The sequence below is a fragment of the Ranitomeya imitator genome, chromosome 5 (assembly GCF_032444005.1).
Source record: "Ranitomeya imitator isolate aRanImi1 chromosome 5, aRanImi1.pri, whole genome shotgun sequence".
Taxonomy (NCBI): Eukaryota; Metazoa; Chordata; class Amphibia; order Anura; family Dendrobatidae; genus Ranitomeya; species Ranitomeya imitator.
Genome location: NC_091286.1, coordinates 405,821,321 through 405,836,639, shown reverse-complemented (window position 1 = coordinate 405,836,639; position 15,319 = coordinate 405,821,321). Strand labels below are relative to the sequence as shown.

General features: G+C 43.7%; 1 long non-coding RNA gene across 1 annotated transcript in view; it reads right to left on the bottom strand.

Annotated features, from left to right (window-relative positions):
* Positions 1-7,221: 7,221 nt before the first annotated feature.
* The window catches only part of LOC138680774 (uncharacterized), a 38,271-nt gene continuing 30,173 nt past the window's right edge, over positions 7,222-15,319 (bottom strand). The window contains exons 2-4 of the long non-coding RNA XR_011321766.1: positions 8,569-8,707; positions 7,703-7,777; positions 7,222-7,301 (exon numbers count right to left, since the gene is read on the bottom strand). This is a non-coding gene — a long non-coding RNA (uncharacterized lncRNA). The remainder of the gene's footprint in view (positions 7,302-7,702; positions 7,778-8,568; positions 8,708-15,319) is intronic.

The following is a 15,319-nucleotide window of genomic DNA, read 5'->3' as shown; positions in this document are numbered from 1 at the left end:
CGGGGTAAGAAGTGGGGTCTTCCTGGGTCTCCTACCATACAGTCCCATTTCATTCAGATGCCTATGGATAGTACGGGTTGACACTGTTGTACCCTCGGACTGCAGGGCAGCTTGAACTTGTTTGGATGTTAGTCGAGGTTCTTTATCCAACATACGCACAATCTTGCGTTGAAATCTCTTGTCAATTTTTCTTTTCCGTCCACATCTAGGGAGTTTAGCCACAGTACCATGGGCTTTAAACTTCTTGATGACACTGCGCACGGTAGACACAGGAACATTCAGGTCTTTGGAGATGGACTTGTAGCCTTGAGATTGCTCATGCTTCCTCACGATTTGGTTTCTCAAGTCCTCAGACAGTTCTTTGGTCTTCTTTCTTTTCTCCATGCTCAATGTGGTACACACAAGGACACAGGACAGAGGTTAAGTCAACTTTAATCCATGTCAACTGGCTGCAAGTGTGATTTAGTTATTGCCAACACCTGTTAGGTGCCACAGGTAACTTACAGGTGCTGTGAATTACACAAGTTAGAGAAGCATCACATAATTTTTCGAACAGTGCCAATACTTTTGTCCACCCCCTTTTTTATGTTTGGTGTGGAATTATATCCAATTTGGCTTTAGGACAATTCTTTTTGTGTTTTTTTCGTTTAAAGGGACACTGTCACCTGAATTTGGAGGGAACAATCTTCAGCCATGGAGGCGGGGTTTTTGGGTGATTGATTCACCCTTTCCTTACCCGCTGGCTGCATGCTGGCTGCGCAGGCGTGTACTATGGAGGACAGAGAATGAACTTCAATCCAATATTGCAGCCAGCATGCAGCCAGCGGGTAAGGAAAGGGTGAATCAAACACCCAAAAACCCCGCCTCCATGGCTGAAGATTGTTCCCTCCAAATTCAGGTGACAGTGTCCCTTTAAGACAAATTAAATGAGTATAATAATAACAAAGAATTTGTGTTTGCAATCATTTTCAGGAAGAAACTGAGTATTATCTGACAGAATTGCAGGGGTGTTAATACTTTTGGCCATGACTGTATATGTGTGCGTGCGATCCGAATTCAGCATGCAGCGATTTTTTTATCGTGTCCGATTGCGATCCAATCGGAGCAAGAAAAAAGGGAAATGAGAATAGAACTATAGGATTAAATTGGTCCGAATGTAATCTGATTGTTAATCGTATTGCATTCATCCTATTTAATCGAAAGTAGGAATGAGCCCATACAGTGTAAGTCTATGGAGCAGCAGAGCTAGGCCCCATGGGCTTCTATTGTAAGAGAGACTCCCGACTCTTGCATAGATTATAGAGAGGGCCGGCTAGTCGCAATAGTGGTGACGTCACTGAGAAGAGTAGCAGAATGGGCTGGACACTCACTGGAAAAAGCAGCGGTAGGTGAGTGTATTAATACACTAAGGGTACCGTCACACAGTGGCATTTTGATAGCTACGACGGCACGATTTGTGACGTTCCAGCGATATATCCGTTACGTTCCAGCGATCTCGCTGTGTCTGACACGCTCCTGCGATCAGGGACCCCGCTGAGAATCGTACATCGTAGCAGATTGTTTGAAACTTTCTTCCGTCGTCTACTGTCCCGCTGTGGCGGCATCATCGCACGGTGTAACAAAGGTGTGCACGATATTGTATATGATGTGCGCATAGTAATCTACGGCTTCTACATCGCACATACGTCATGAAATTATCGCTCCAGCGTCGTACATTGCAAAGTGTGACAGTAGTCTACGACGCTGGAGCGATATTGTTACGATGCTGGAGCGTCACGGATCGTGCCGTCGTAGCGATCAAAATGCCACTGTGTGACGGTACCCTTACACTACATTGCATGGAGATTTATATATATACATATATATACCGTATTTTTCGGACTATAAGACGCACCGGACCATAAGACGCACCCCAAATTTGGGGTGAAAATTGCAGAAAAAAAGATTTTTTATAACATGGGGGTCCGTCTTATTGTCCGAATTTACAGTATCTTATGGCGGTGGCAGAGCAGGGTCACAGGAGGCAAGGTGTCGGCAGAGGTGGGGTGATGCTGGGATGAGGAGGTGCTGGGATGAGAAGGTGCTGGGATCAGGAGGTGCTGGGATCAGGAGGTGCTGGGATCAGGAGGTGCTGGGATCAGGAGGTGCTGGGATCAGGAGGTGCAGTGAGAGGTATGGCGTGAGAGGGGTCCCTGGCGTACCATGCAGGCTTACCTAGGTGGCAGAGGTGCGGTGGCGGGGGTGTGGCGGCAGAGGAGGCGCAGTAAGCGGGGTCCCTTTCCCCGGTATGGTGATGCAGCAGGCCCGGTATGCAGCAGAGCCGGGTGAATCCTCTTGTTATCGGTGGGCGCGGCCATCTTCCTGAGGCCGCGCGTGTGCAGATGAAGCGCTCTGCTCCCGGGGCTTCAGGAAAATGGCCGTGGGAGGCCGCGCGTGCGCAGATGGAGATCGCGGCGGCCATTTTCCTGAAGCCCCGGGAAGCAGAGCGCTCCATCTGCGCACGCGCGGCCTCCGGAAAATGGCCGCCACCACCGATAACAAGAGGATTCACCCGGCTCTGCTGCATACCGGGCCTGCTGCATCACCATACCGGGGAAAGGGACCCCGCTTACTGCGCCTCCTCTGCCGCCACACCCCCGCAACCGCACCTCTGCCACCGGACCTCTGCCACCTAGGTAAGCCTGCATTGCGACTATTAGACGCACCCCCCATTTTCCCCCCTTTTTTGGGGGGGAAAAAGTGCGTCTTTTAGTCCGAAAAATACGGTATATATATATATATATATATATATATATATATATATTTATATACATATATATTTATATACATATATATATATGGAGCGCCCGCTAGAGCCGTGGGGTACTCAGGCCGGGTCGACGGTTCCTAAAGGGATGTGTCATGGCAGCAGTGACCCCGTGGCTCTGGGCATCCAATAAAAGTGTCAATGAAATGAAAGGGGAATAAAGTTTATAGGGGATTTGTTTGTGACCCCACCTGTGGTACTCGGCTAGGGATGGCCGACGCTGCTTAAGGCTACTTTCACAATTACGTCGGGACTGGGCCGTCACAAAGCGTCGGCGCGACGTACGTTTGTGAGTTTATGCATAAACGTGAGCAGCGGACACAGTATTTCAAGATGTCCGTTGCCCATTCTAAAGTTCCGGGGAGGAGAGAGAGATCTCCGCCCAGGCATGCGCAGTTAAAAATGCAGGATGCAACGTACGAAAAAACGTTCCCTTGAATGTTTTTTCCAAACGACGGGCCGCCAAAACCCAACGCATCCAGTGGACGACGCATGCAAAGTATGGCCATACATCGCAATGCGTCGCTAATGCAAGTCTATGGTGCAAAAACACATCCTGCGGGCAACTTTACAGGATGCGTTTTTTCTCCAAAACGACACATTGTGACGGTTCCAAAACAATGGAAATGTGAAAGTAGCCTAAAGAGTCCGCTGGGGCTGATGGTGATGCAGCAGAGTTGTTACAGCTCTCCACAGGTACACCTTAGCCCCAGGGCAGTGATGGTGTTACATGTGATGATGGATGTTGTGATGCAGGGCAGGTGACGCAGTAATAATTTAGAGGACACAGCAGGGTGCAGTTCCCACACTTTTACTCACGGTTTGAAGTGCAGGCCGGGGCACTAGTTACAGATGACAATGGAGGTACGCGGAGCCTGGAAGCAACTTAAGATTCACTAAGCCAGATGGGTTTTGAGGCCTCCTTGCTGCTCTGTCCTCTGAGGTCTTTGCTGCCTAAAGCTTTGCTCAGTCCTTTCCAGGCTTTGGGCTCTGATATGCTGCTGTGCCTCTGGGTGTTAGATGGGGTCAGGAGACCTGCAGTCTCCTGCCCTCCGGATTTAGCTGCTGGGACTTTAGTACCCATGCAACCATGGACTCTGGTGTCCGTTTTCTGGCACTCAGTACTGGGGTGAGCTTGGTTGCAGCTCCACTCCCCAAGTTCTCTTTTACTGCTCTCCTCTCTCCTCTGTTCCAGACACTGACTGACTCACCCCTCCTCCAGGCCAGAACTTATAGAGCAGCTCCCCTGAATCCGGATTTAGAGCTCCCCCTTCTGATCTGGAGTCAAGAAAGGTGTTAGATGTGAGTGTTATCTAGTCAGGGAAACCCTCCTTGCTTCCAGGCATGTCATCACCCCCCTGTGAGGGAGGCAATGCCACTGTGGCAACCGGACTCCTGGGGTGCTATACATCACATGTGGTGTCTGATGTAAAGGAGCTGATTTTTGCTTTTTTGGATTCAATATTCACCTTACATTTTTATTATCTTGTACGCTGCTCAGACCGGGGAGGGATGAAAGTCAGACAACGGGTCAATTATTACCTTTATTACATTTAATGGTGGACATTGAGTGATGGTGAAAAGCCGCAGAGGACTGAAAGCAGAAAAGGCAAAGGGGCTTCCTCTTCTCTACAGGAAAAACAAGACTGGGACCAACATACAAGCTTAGGTCGGAAGGGGAGAAAAGGGTAAGGGTATGTGCACACGTAGAACTGACTTTCCGCAGTGGATTTTAGAAATCCGCAGGTGAAAGGCACTGCGTTTTTCCTGCAGATTTACTGCGGTTTTTATGTGGATTTTGTGCGGATTCCACTGCCTAAGGCTATGTGCACACGTTGCGGATTTTGCTGCGGATCCGCAACGGATCCACAGCTACGGGTCCACAGCAGATTTCCATGCATTTACAGTACAATGTAAACCTATGGAAACCGCAATCCGCAGTACACATGCTGCGGAAAAAAACGTGCGGAAACTCTGCGGGTTACATTCATCAGGATGACTTCGTCCCCGCATGACTCTGACTGGTGTCAAAATAAACCTTAATTAGGACCCCGACTGCCATAGAAAATCCCCAGCACTGTGATTGCGCCTCCCTCTCCTTCTCGCTACACCACCTAGGTGCTGTGGTTGCCACTGACTGTGGTGTAAAGGGGTTAAGCTGCCAAGATCAGGGCTAGCTCCACTGCCGGTAGATGGGGCAGAAGCGGGTTGTATAATACACCAGTACGACTGCCGCACATCTTGTAGGTGCCCTGACAGCACCAGCCTGGTGAAAATGTGCACTATAGAGCGGGTACTGGAACCTGACTGCGATGTACATGTTAGATGTTTCTCGGGAACCAATATAAGTAATTGGTATAAGCAGTTTTACCCTTAAAGGTAATCTGTCAGCAAGCTTTGTTATGTAATCCGAGAGCAGCATGATGTAGGAGAAGATAATCTGATTCCAGTGATGTTTCAATTAATGGGCTATGTTTTGCTGCTTCAATACAATCAGTGTTTTCTCAGCAGAAGATTATCACTACAGGACTAGGTGTCTCGTGTCTCCTAGTCCAACCACTGTCCCCAGCACTGATTGACAGCTTTCTGTCAATATACAGTGTACACAGTAAGCAGTCCATCAGTGGCGTGGACGGGGTTATACACAACTCAACATCTGAGCTCTGCTAGATCTGCTGAAGAGAAAACTGTGATTCTATCCCACCTGCTGCACCCAGAAAACTAAGTGATACATTGCTGGAATCAGAATTTCTGTCCCTACATCATGGTGCTGTCAGATTGCATAGCAAAATCTTGTTGACGGATTCCCTTTAAGGCCCAGTTGTAATATCACTGTAGCACTATCACTAGATGTGACCTCCCTATACCGGTATACCTGCTGCTGTGATTCTGCAGAAGTGTTATTCACAAAATTGCTGTGTACATGTACATCTCCTGAATGGTATTACTGCATATCTTCTATAGATATAAAAGAGAGGTTCTTAGCGCACATTTTGAGCAAATTGTGCGAGCCCATCTGCCAACGACAAGGCGACCTCTTCAGATGGGACCTACACTAACCTAACACTAACTTATTAACTATCGGGACTCTGCCTCACAAATCTGTTATTATTATTACTACACTTTTTATTATTTTTTAAAAATGTACCTTTTATCATTTACTTTTTGATTTATTAGTTTTATCATTTTTATTACTCTTGTGACTCTAATAATGATATTACTAAGGTCCCTATGTCTAAAGCTTTTGATCCAGAAGAAGGCAAAAACCCCAAGACACATTCAGCCAATTTGTGTCACTGAGGGAAAATTCCTTCTCGACCCCGGGAAAAGGCGATCAGTCCTAGAACCCTGGATCAAACCTAATTATGTTATTACTAGGGATCTAACTAATATTAGAGTGCTAATTCTACTACTACTATAGTTATTATTATAATGTATAGGGGTTTGTTCTTTTTATAGATTTTATATCTATTATTTACGTCCTGCTATCTTATTACTGTACTATTCTAACTTTTCTATAACTATTTCACATTACAGCACTGATTGAGCTATGACTATAATTATTGTAATTTTAGGTTCTTGTCTTTTTATAGATATAATTATTTTATATTCTTGCTATTATTAATACTGCTATTTTATGATTGCAATATTCTAACTTTTCCATTATCATTAATACTACCTTATTCTTACACTGTTGATCCAGAAGAAGGCAAAAACCCCAGGACACATTCAGACAATTTGTGTCACAAGGGGAAAAATTCCTTCTTGACCCCGAGAAAAGGCGATCAGTCCTAGAACCCTGGATCACACTGCTATTCCACCTACTACTATTACTACTGTTAATTTATTACTATTTTATGACTTTCTTATTATCACTAATCTAATTACTCTTGTTAGTCTAATGCTGATATCTTGTCCCTATATTACTATTATTCTGCCATTATTATTTCTAGTGTTTTTTTTATACTTACGGGCCGATAATGCCAACGTATCGGCAGAGGGGTCCGAGCAGGATGGTCCACATGATGTTCTTCCATGTCATGGGAGAGGCTTGGCTGACTTGGTGGTGGACGTTGTGGGGCCTGGTCCTGCTTCTTCGTGTGCTGCTTCTCGGGAGCCTAATGTCCAGTTTGATCTTTGCCGCCATCTCATCTTCTTCCTTCTCTTCTTTCTCGTCCTCCTCCTCGTCCAGGTAGGCCAGCATTTCTCTCAGCGTCACTTCTTCTTCCCTCTTCCTTTTCTCCCTGGCTGGGATACTTATGGGTGGAGCGGGCTGTTCTTCATCCCTTACAGCAAACCTTCTCTGGGCTTCTGGGTTGGTTGGCATGAGGCGCTAGGAAGAGCAGAGATGAAGTTAGAAGGATGACTAGGAATATCTGAGTACATAACTACCTCAACTTAGTCTTCTCACTGACCTCCTTCTTGTAGAGGGGTGACGGGAGAAGCTTGATACAATACGCCAGTCTTCTCAGTTGCTCCTCAGGTGTGACGTAAACTGAAGAAAACACAACCAGATATTAGGATCAATCCTAACCGTACAAAGAGGATGTGAAAGAGAAGCCACTACTGAAATGTACTAAGCGACACTCAGGAAATAAGCGTAAAAGAGCTACAAACTTGCATTTCAGGCTGTCAGAAAGAGCTCACTGATAGATTCTCAGTTAGTTCATTCTGCCGCCAGCAATAGTTGGCACAGCTCAGAGATAATAGGAAGCAAATAATGGAAATTGTTTAATGAAACTCCAATGCAAAAAAAATTTTTACCAGAAAATACACGCATTTAAGTAAGAGCAAAAATGCCCCCAAAGATAGACAACCCCTATAAAGTAAAGCCCCAGAAACCCATCCAACAGCAGTGTAGAGAGCGGTCAGTTATCAGAGACTGATGGAAGCTACCTGATCCAGCGCTGGCAGAATACCCGGTCCACATGGTGACCGCTGACATCTTCTCTGACAAAATGTATCCAAATCCTATAAGACATCAGGAATAGTCAGCAGGGCTTTTGGTAATTGATTCATATTTATTTTATCATAAATTCAGGTGCCCAGAAGGGCAACATTGGGAAATATATGGGATATTGGCGGTTACATATGTGAGCTTCATTACAGGGGTATTTTCAGTTGGAGCAAGTTATAAATGGGACCGGTGATGACTTATAGATCAGTGGGGTCCGTCCACTGGAAATTCCAGCCATCACCAGAACTTTTATCCCCATTAGAAGGTAGAGGAGGTGTACATGCTCCCCTGCTGCTCCATTCATCCTCTCTGGGACCTGCAGGAGCTGTACTCGTTGCTCTCTGGCAGTCCCGGTGGTCGGGGGAGGTACTGCTGCTGCCGTTTAATGAGATAACAGTGCCCTGTTCTGGCGATTGGTGCGGTTCCCAGTGATCGGACTCTGATCTTATCCCGCAGACAGGTGATAACTTGTCCCAATGGGATCACCCCTCCCCTTTAGCATGTGGTATACATGGAGGACGGGATATCATGCAGAGTACTAGCAATACTACACTGCGGGCCATCATGTGTGTGTGCCGGGGACATTCCCCATGGAGGAGCAGAGCGGAGGGTAAATATCGGGATCTTGTCTCTGAATCGATCCAGATGGGAGATGTCACGAGTACCGGCCTCACCCACTGATATCTCACCACATCATGTGTTGGAGGAAATAATAACTTGGTAATGATCAGATTTATCAGAAAGTGTCAGTTGTGGTCTGTGAGTGTCTGTGATGGATGTGGGGTCCGTCCGGTGCATTATCTACCTGGAATCTCGCACTGACTGCAGGTGTCTGTCTTCACACTCGGATGAGATGTAACAAACTGACTTTTTTTTTTTTCAAATTCAAACTGAGCAATCCTACTGGTTGTTGATGACTGCAGTTACCATGGTGACAGAAGCATCTGAAGATTTAAAGGGACAGGACACTGTTATAGTGCTATAGTACATCTAATATATAATCTAATATATAATTGCCTAGAATACTACTTCCGTGGCTTTGTCCGGAGCTAATGTCCGGAGCTAATGTCCGGAGATAAGTGACGTCAACAGTGTCCAGTGTCTGATTCGTTGCCGCCTGCTGCAAGCGACCAATCAGAAACGTGCCGTACTGTGACACACTCCGCCCGCCATTTTGGTGTGATTTTTGAATTTTTACCTCACAGCAAGTTTCTACTGCGTGGAGGCGGGCCCAGTGACGTTGCTCTTCAAGCTCCTGCCGAATTTCGTCAAAAAAATGATAATACCATTTACCAAAACTATATATATTTAGTTGTGAAGTGGTTCAGTGACATTTTCACACCAATTTTGAACTTTTGTTTGGTGTTTTCTCCATATACTGCCTATTATTTTTGTTCTTTCTTACTATTATTTATTAATTGTATTATTCTTACATTTGAATAAATAAAGTATATATGGATTCTAGACTCCCGATTCTTTAGAATCGGGCTGCCATCTAGTTTTACTATAAAGTTAATCAAATACTGGATATTACGTGGCTCTGTTCAGATAATGTGGGGGGCAAATATATCTCTTCATAATTTACATAGATTCATTTAGAGGATCTGCAGAGATATTTGGGGGTACAATAACTTGTGCTGAAAACTGAATGTGTATGAAGAAGGCTGATAATGTAAATAATGCAAAAAGGAAGAAAGTGACTCTAGCGACAAAATATCAAGGTGAAAAATGTACCGCTCTGGAAAAAATTAAGAGACCACTGCAAAATTTTCAATTTGTCTGATTTTTCTCTTTATAGGTACTGTATATTTTTAAGTAAAATGTAAATTGTTCTTTTAGTCTATAAACTACTGACAACATGTCTCTGAAGTTCCAGGCAATACATTTAGTATTTTTTTTTCTGAAAAGGAGAAATGATCAAAATTAAAAAAATTACAGTGCTTTCAGACCTCAAATAATGGAAAGAAAACAAGTTCATAATCATTTAGAAACAACAATACTAATGTTTTAACTCAAGAAAAGTTCAGAAATAAATATTTTGTGGAATAACCATGATTTTCAATCACAGCTTTCATGCGTCTTGGCATGCTTTCCACCAGTCTTTCACACTGTTTCTGGGTGACCTTATGCCACTTCTGGAAATAAATGGAAGCAGTTCTTCTTTGTTTGATGGCTTGTGACTATCCATCTTCCTCTTGATTACATTCCAGAGGTTTTCAATGATGTTCAGGTCTGGAGATTGGGCTACACATGACAGGGATTTGATGTGGTGGTCCTTCATCCACACCTTTATTGACCTAGCTGTGTGGCATGGTGCATTGTCTTCAGAGTTGGGGAACATTGCCTGAGCAGAAGGAATCAACTGTTTTTCCAGGATAACCTTGTATATGGCTTAATTCATACGTCCTTCGCAAAGATTAACCTGCCCAATTCCAGCCTTGCTGAAGCATCCCCAGATCATCACCGATCCTTCACCAAATTTTACAGTGGGTGCAAGACACTGTGGCTTGTACGCCTCTCCAGGTTTCTATCTAACCATTAGATGACCAGATGTTGGGCAAAGCTTAAAATTAGACATCAGAGAAGATTACCTTACTCTAGTCCTCTATGGTCCAATCCTTATGGTTTTTGGCAACCTTCAACCTGGCTCTCCTTTGCTTCACATTGATAAAAGACTTTATTCTAGCTTTAAGTGACTTGAGCCCTGCCTCTAGGAGCCTGTTACGAACTGTTCTTGCCGTGCACTTCACCCCAGCTGCCATTTGACATTCCTTTTGCAGATCACTTGATGTCATCCTGCGGTTGCTGAGTGACATGCATTCTACTTAATGTGCTTCTGATTAGGTGATCACCTGAACCAAATCTTATTGAAAACACACTGCTGTGGTGTGCACAATCCCATTGCAATAGGACAAACTGGATGGCATAACAAGTTCTAGTAATATCCCAAAAGTAATAGGAGTGAAAAAATGACTTTGAACCATGACGAAGGAGTTGAAAAGAAAAGTCTTGAGTGAGGAAAAGAAGGGCTCAATTCTGGCTTTTCTAGCAGATGGACACAGTGAGCGTCATGTTGCCTCTATCCTTAAAATTTCTCAGACGGCAGTCCATTACAACAAGGTCAAGCAGCAGACATTGGGGACAACAAAGCTACAGACTGGCAGGGGGTAAAAATGGCTCTCCCCTGACCGGAATGACAGTCATCTTATTTGAGGTGTACTCTGGTTGGAATTCAACTGACACTGGAATGGGATGGCTGTCAGACATGCAGAGAAGCTGATTTTTATAAAACTGTGCAGTGGTCTCTTAATTTTTGCAAGATCTGTTTATAAAACTAGCTTTTAAAAATTGTATATTAAGCTTTTAACATAATAAGACAAATGTGCTAACCACCCTTAGAAACCCATGTAAAATAGACCAACGCGTTTCAGGTAGGAGCCTAATCATGGAGCCACACACCATTTAGGAGCCACACACCATGAATAAGGCTCCAATCTGAAATGCGTTGGTCTATTTTACATGACTTTCTAAAGGTTGCCAGCACATTTGTCTTATGTTTGGAATAATAAAAGCTACTTTTATATATGACATTTTTCACCTTGATATTTTGTCGCTGGAGATCACTTTCTTCTTTCTTGCATCTGATGATCATGTCCGAGACTGGGATGGCCCCATGAAAACTGCCTCTATCCTATAAGATGCACCTGGACGTTGTGAGTTGACTTTCCATATTCCCCTTCCTTCCTTGTGTCTATAATGTAATTAATGGTCCTAAGATTGTGGTTTTATGTTCACTACAAATCTAAATATTGATCACAAGCCACTGGGAGAGATTTATCAGCGAAATGTGACAGAATTCTGTAGTTATGTGCAGCATAATCTGTATTTCATGATTTGCTTCATGTGTTTTAAACCTTTTCTGCGCCTTGTCTCATAAGGGGTGTGGTTTATATAAGGGGGAGGGGTCTAACATTCTGTTCCAGAAATTTCACCAAATGTGTAGCTCACAATTCTGGCACAAAATAAGCCAATAACTAACTAGGTGATGTAAATCTGGACAAGATGGTCTAAAAATGTGGCAGATTTATTAAATGCAGCTGCAAGAGGAAAGTGACCGGCCCCACACTGATTCTTACCAACTCTTGCAGTTGCAACACACTTACTAAGCGGAATCGCTGGAGGTGACAGGTGGACAACCCCTGAATAGAATAATGGGCCACATTGCCAACATGGTCTATTCACTAGGAATCATTTCAGTATAATATCAGTCAATATTACATTTAAAGAAAAAAAAACTTTTCAGCAACTCCTAACACAAGGAAGAAAGAGCATCGTACTGCTCCTGAATTATACAGCGTGTGCACTAAGGTATAAGGAATCATTGCATATGAGATGAGGTATCCTTTCTCCTTGCGAAGAGTGACATGCCAAGCATGCCGAAATGAGGAGACTTTCATGCTGCAATGCTCCTCTGGGAAGTATGCAAATTGTCTCTTCAGAGAGGAAGATGACTAGAACTCTAGTGCCACCTATAGGAATTAGCAATCCTAGAAGTTAATGTTGACCCTTTAATGAACCTTGTTACATGATTTAGGATAAAAGCCAAAACCAGAATCTCAATTTGCAGGCACTGTGTTTCGGGGTATTGCCCCTCGTCAATGCAAAGTGTGAGAGGCGTCTGACCTGGTTCCAATGGTCTCCTCATATCGGCATGCTTGAGATGTCACTCTCTGCAAGGAGAAACGATACCCCTTGGATCCCGGTCAGACACCTCTCACAAAGCCAATCCAGATCTCACACCTTGCACTGATTAGGGGCAGTACCCGGAACACAGTGTCTGCAAATTTAGATTCTAGTCCTAAGTCATGTGACAAAGCTCTTTAAAGGGCCGACATTGACTTCTAGGATTGCTACTTCCTATAGGTGGCACTAGAGTTCTAGTCCTCTTCCTCTCTGAAGAGAGAATTTGAATATGAGATAAGCAAATCTTTTGCCAGCCTTGATGAATGTTGGTGAAATATTGACTGGAAAATGTGTGCATAACACTTGGAGGTCTTCTCTAACTTTTTTGACTCTTTTTTGAGTTTTTAAACCAACATTAACTCTTGCGCCGCAGCCATTTTTGTTTTTGCGTTTCTGTGTTTCGTCCCAGAGCCATAACTTTTTTATTTTTCCTTCAATATGGCCATGCGAGGGCTTGATTTTGCAGGACAAGTTGTACTTTTGAAGAACATCATTGGTTTTACCATGTTGTGTACTCAAAAGAAAGAGGAAACAAAATTCCAAGTGAACTAAGTAATGTAATAGATAAACCATTATTTCTTATTTTTAGGGACTCTATAGAGACAGGGTCTGTTCCGCAGGATTGGCGCATAGCAAATGTGGTGCCAATATTCAAAAAGGGCTCTAAAAGTGAACCTGGAAATTATCGGCCAGTAAGTCTAACCTCTATTGTTGGTAAAATATTTGAAGGGTTTCTGAGGGATGTTATTCTGGATTATCTCAATGAGAATAACTGTTTAACTCCATATCAGCATGGGTTTATGAGAAATCGCTCCTGTCAAACCAATCTAATCAGTTTTTATGAAGAGGTAAGCTATAGACTGGACCACGGTGAGTCATTGGACGTGGTATATCTCGATTTTTCCAAAGCGTTTGATACCGTGCCGCACAAGAGGTTGGTACACAAAATGAGAATGCTTGGTCTGGGGGAAAATGTGTGTAAATGGGTTAGTAACTGGCTTAGTGATAGAAAGCAGAGGGTGGTTATAAATGGTATAGTCTCTAACTGGGTCGCTGTGACCAGTGGGGTACCGCAGGGGTCAGTATTGGGACCTGTTCTCTTCAACATATTCATTAATGATCTGGTAGAAGGTTTACACAGTAAAATATCGATATTTGCAGATGATACAAAACTATGTAAAGCAGTTAATACAAGAGAAGATAGTATTCTGCTACAGACGGATCTGGATAAGTTGGAAATTTGGGCTGAAAGGTGGCAGATGAGATTTAACAATGATAAATGTAAGGTTATACACATGGGAAGAGGGAATCAATATCACCATTACACACTGAACGGGAAACCACTGGGTAAATCTGACAGGGAGAAGGACTTGGGGATCCTAGTTAATGATAAACTTACCTGGAGCAGCCAGTGCCAGGCAGCAGCTGCCAAGGCAAACAGGATCATGGGGTGCATTAAAAGAGGTCTGGATACACATGATGAGAGCATTATACTGCCTCTGTACAAATCCCTAGTTAGACCGCACATGGAGTACTGTGTCCAGTTTTGGGCACCGGTGCTCAGGAAGGATATAATGGAACTAGAGAGAGTACAAAGGAGGGCAACAAAATTAATAAAGGGGATGGGAGAACTACAATACCCAGATAGATTAGCGAAATTAGGATTATTTAGTCTAGAAAAAAGACGACTGAGGGGCGATCTAATAACCATGTATAAGTATATAAGGGGACAATACAAATATCTCGCTGAGGATCTGTTTATACCAAGGAAGGTGACGGGCACAAGGGGGCATTCTTTGCGTCTGGAGGAGAGAAGGTTTTTCCACCAACATAGAAGAGGATTCTTTACTGTTAGGGCAGTGAGAATCTGGAATTGCTTGCCTGAGGAGGTGGTGATGGCGAACTCAGTCGAGGGGTTCAAGAGAGGCCTGGATGTCTTCCTGGAGCAGAACAATATTGTATCATACAATTATTAGGTTCTGTAGAAGGACGTAGATCTGGGGATTTATTATGATGGAATATAGGCTGAACTGGATGGACAAATGTCTTTTTTCGGCCTTACTAACTATGTTACTATGTTACTATGTTACTATGTAAGTGCTGTGAAATTGCAAAAAAAGTGCAATTCCACCACGTTTTTTTTATTATTTTGTTCACCAAATGCTAAAACTGACCTGCCATTATGATTCTCCAGGTTATTACGAGTTCATAGACACTAAACAGACACCAAACATATATAGGTTCTTTTTTATTTAAGTGGTGAAAAAAAATCCAGAGTTTGTTAAAAAAAAATTGTGCCTTTTTCTGATACCATAGTGTCTCCATTTCTCATGATCTCGGGTTGTGAGAGGGTTATATTCTGCGTGCTGATCTGACGTTTTTAATGATTCCATCTTGGTGCACATACAATCTGTTGATTGCCCGTTATTGCATTTTAATTACAATGTGATTTTAGGATTGGTGGGTGCATATCTTAAATGTCCATGCTAGCTCATGGGATGCAGCTTTGATAAATATCCTCATTGCGATTGAAAAGCGTTGCTTGTTTTCCCCTTGCTCACTCAACATGAGGAGCACCCACCATTATTATTTTAAAATTGATTAATAAAGTCCGGTCTGAAAGGTGACTGGCGGCCGGGACGTGCTGTACACACAGTCCTGGTGTCTCACCGGCAGTGCAGCACACACCGGTCTCCTAATCACCACCGGTGAAACCGCTACCACAGAGCCGACATCGTGGAGATGGCCCTGATCACATCAGACAGCACCGCCCCTTACTCTCCAAAAAAATGGCATCGTAGTGCGGTATGCAC